This window comes from Oryza glaberrima, chromosome 11, assembly GCF_000147395.1.
Source record: "Oryza glaberrima chromosome 11, OglaRS2, whole genome shotgun sequence".
NCBI lineage: Eukaryota > Viridiplantae > Streptophyta > Magnoliopsida > Poales > Poaceae > Oryza > Oryza glaberrima.
In genome coordinates, this window is record NC_068336.1 from 22,577,785 (window position 1) to 22,581,663 (window position 3,879).

General features: G+C 42.7%; 1 non-coding gene across 1 annotated transcript; it reads left to right on the forward strand.

Annotated features, from left to right (window-relative positions):
* Positions 1–3,408: 3,408 nt before the first annotated feature.
* On the forward strand, positions 3,409–3,547 carry LOC127756120 (small nucleolar RNA Z247). Its single transcript, XR_008013159.1, has one exon. It is a non-coding gene; the product is annotated as a small nucleolar RNA Z247 (small nucleolar RNA).
* Positions 3,548–3,879: the final 332 nt, after the last annotated feature.

The following is a 3,879-nucleotide window of genomic DNA, read 5'->3' on the forward strand; positions in this document are numbered from 1 at the left end:
ATACAAGAATTTGAGTGGGTGATGCAGAAGAGAATCAATCATCCCTGGTTATATTGGTCACCAGTGACACAACTTTCTTTGTTTGGACTTAAATTTCTCTGTAAACTGTGGGTGTGTTCAGCTCATATACTTTGACTGTTTCCATAAAGCAACTTTTAGAGGCATTTTGAAGTGGCAGGTTGATGTCATTGTCAGCGTAGAGTCATAATCCACCACAATGCAACGCGCTCTTGATTCAGTACACAACAGGTCAGTCAAAAATTCACAATGTGGTATATATATCACTTAGATGGATAGTTATTAGGCTACCCGTCATATGTTTAGTTGTCTACTCTCCATATGTAATCATTGGCATTCTTCGTACGCTTGGTTGTTTACTACTTCTATGTTCGTAGAAGAAATCCCTTATATTTATAGACAGAGATAGTAGCATGCATGGCCGAGCAAAGTATAGTGCTCATTAGTACAAAATAATTGATATAGATTTTTCTGTCCGATATGTCCTAAAGTTTCATAAAAGATGTGTGAAAGATAGGGGTTTTCGTACAGAAAAATCTTTATGTAGTAGTGAGATGTATAAAAATTTTTAGTATAAATTTGATAGTACCTGTTAATACCGGAGTTACCAAATATTACGGGGGAAACTCTTGATACCTTATTAAGTACGGTATAATCACTCTAAATATTTGGGTTGAAGGGAGTAGTAGTACAGTTAGTCGCCGACTATTACATGCCCTTTTCTAGAATGACAACGAAGAAAATAGTTAAGCTGCCAAGTCGCCGTAACTGTTTAATTAGTGCACGGAAAACGAACGCCACAAATTAAAGCCAAAGAATCCACCAGTTGACCCTGAGTTTGGCCGGCTGAAAAATACATCCATCATATAAACAAGTGACTCGAAACTTCCCTGGTATTGGCACAATGGCACTGAACTGCAGCATGTTGTGGTTTTGCCCATCTCTGTCGATGCCCTGGACTTCAAAAATTTACAGTCCACACTTATGCTAGCTAAGTGTATGTGCGTGTGTGTATATATATATATATATCCTCTAATCGACTTTGTCCTGCACTTGTGCTTCGTTATTCTGAAAGCTGAATCACAACAAATTTCCTAGACAAATTAAATTAGCTAGCTATAATTAATTAAGATGAACACGACAAGTTTCTTGCTCCAGATTCTGCTGCTGCTAGCGATGGTGATTCTTCCGTCGACAATGGCGGGACGATCTCCCGGTAAGTTTTATTTGATTTTCTCATGCTGCACAGGCCACGGAATCTGATATTATTTGTACGAGGTTTGCTCCAGTTCAACAAAAAGTATCTCGAGGTATCGGTATCTCACGATACCAAATCGTTTCTGATCGTTGGATCTAGCTAAGAAAAATGGTCATTATTAGATCTAACGATCGAAAACAGGAAACGATTTGGCACCATAAGGTATCGGTATTTTGAGGTACTTTTGGTTGTACTGAAGCAAATCTCTATTTGTATGCATGTTTTTTGGCTGTGTTCTTCCCTCAAGATTCATGACCTCATCTATCTCGTTTTTCGTGCCTACGCTTTGTAAACTGCTAAACGGTACGTTTTTTTTAAGTTTCTATATGAAAGTTGATGTAAAAATCATATTAATCCATTTCTCATTTTTTTTAAACTAACACTTAATTAATTATATGTTAATTCGTCGCTTCGTTTTGTGTGCAAAGCAGAGCATCTTGCTGCCATGTGTTCATTCATGTAGAGCAATTTTGGAACTTTTTCATTTGTCAAAAACTTTTGGCCCACTTGCTTTGCATTGCTTCATGTCTGCGTCATTAATTTTAGCAGCATGCATGTAGATCTATGTATTTATCATAATTTAAGAATTGAAGTGATTGATTATTGGTCTCTGAAACTATTTTGATTTTGGGATTTCTGTGCAGGAAACGTGAATGCTAATCACGACCCGTCCAAACAATCTGGTTCTGCAGTGCACCCCCTCAATACACCATGCAACTACCCAGGACAAGCTGGTTGCCCTCATCGATAGTTCGTGCTACTCAGAAAAAGATGAAATTAAATAACAGATTACAACAATAAGCGCCAATACATGAGCGTCTGGTTATCGACCTCGATGTGTCCAATTAAACCTTGTACTCGACCTGATTTTCACCTAATGAACGAGTGCTTTCCGCTACATATTTTCCCTATTTTTTATGGTTGCTACAAATGCATGGATGCATATTACACACATGTCAATCAGATCGCGCGAATGATGAGAAATAATTTCGTCCAAAAATTAAATACGGGAATGCGGCAATTCTTGTCAAACCATGCAGGACCTATCAAATTTTGTTTGAAGAAATCATTTGGGTGTGGAAAATCTCTCTCAAGGTGATCCTCCATTCTGTGCAACCATACAGGTGAAATTCGTAGTCGATGGAGAGAAGAAAGACAACAAGATCAGGCCGCGCAGACGTACGATCAGTGAGGAATGATGGCAGTGCGACGGCAGCCACCATTCGTTGCTCTCCTCAGCAGGGTAGCATGCAATGCATTCCCGATGCCTCACATGTCCATCTACGAATTTTTTTTTTAATAATGGAATGAAACATTCCGGCCTTTGCTCATCAGAGCTACAGCTAATGTTGACCTACGAATAAATACTGAAAAAGATTTATCACTGTTAGAGTATATCACCATATGTAACAAACGTGTGATTAAGATCAGGTTCGGCCGGCAATCTAGAGGATATAGCTAGCTGTGTTTGTTAGGATAATGCCAGCTGATCTTATCTAATCATACGTATATATATGTACTCCCATGCACCGTTTGAGGTGCTTAATTAACACGCAGCCGTCGACCCTAGCGTGAAGGGCGACGTTCCTATCCATCGTGTTTTCCCACATGGTATCAAACGGCCATGGCTAGCTCCTCCTCTTGCACCTCCTCCACAACAAATCCCTTGTTCGGCTTCCATGTCTCTGAGAAGTTGAACAAGCAGAATTATCAGCTATGGTGTGCGCAAGTGCTGACTGCGATTCGCGGAGCACGCCTTGAGGGGCACCTGAACGGCAAGACCGTCGCTCCTACCACCCAGATCGAAGCTGAACAGAAGAAAGAAGATGACAAGGCGAAGGCCAAGATCAAGATCGACAACCCAGCGTATGAAGAGTGGTTTGCTGCGGACCAACAGGTTCTCGGCTTCCTCTTTTCATCGCTGTCAAGAGAGATACTGTCCCAGGTTGCCACAGCAACCACGGCGGCAGAAGCATGGACGATGATCCAGTGAGATGTTCAACTCCAGGACACGCGCACGTTCTCTCAATGTGCTGTTGTCCCTCACCAGCACCAGGAAAGGAACTCAGACAATCTCTGAGTACTTCGCCAAGATGAAGGCTCTAGCAGATGAACTCACGGCGTCAGGAAAACAATGCGATTCTGAAGAACTAACTGCTTTTATTTTGAATGGATTAGATGATGATTATGATTCTGTTGTATCTGCTCTAGCAGCCAAAACTGAACCTATTACTCTGTTAGAGACATATGCACAACTTCTGAATTTTGAGAACAGGCTGAACCTACGGCGAGAAGGCAATCTGACGGCCAACGCAGCAGGACGTGGTCGCGGCAACACTCCAAGTAACCGCGGCGGCAGTGGCGCCGGCCGCGGCAACGGTGCTCGTGACGGCTTCAATGGTGCTGGTGCCAACTCCGGCCGTGGAGGCCGGGTCATGGACAACAGCAGCGCTCCGGCAACGACACTCGGCCTGTGTGCCAGGTGTGCTACAAGCGCGGGCACGTTGCTGCAGATTGTTGGCACAGGTACGACGATACCTATGTGCCAGACGAGCGTCATCTCGCTGCAGCCGCATCCTACGCCTATGGTGTCGACTCCAACT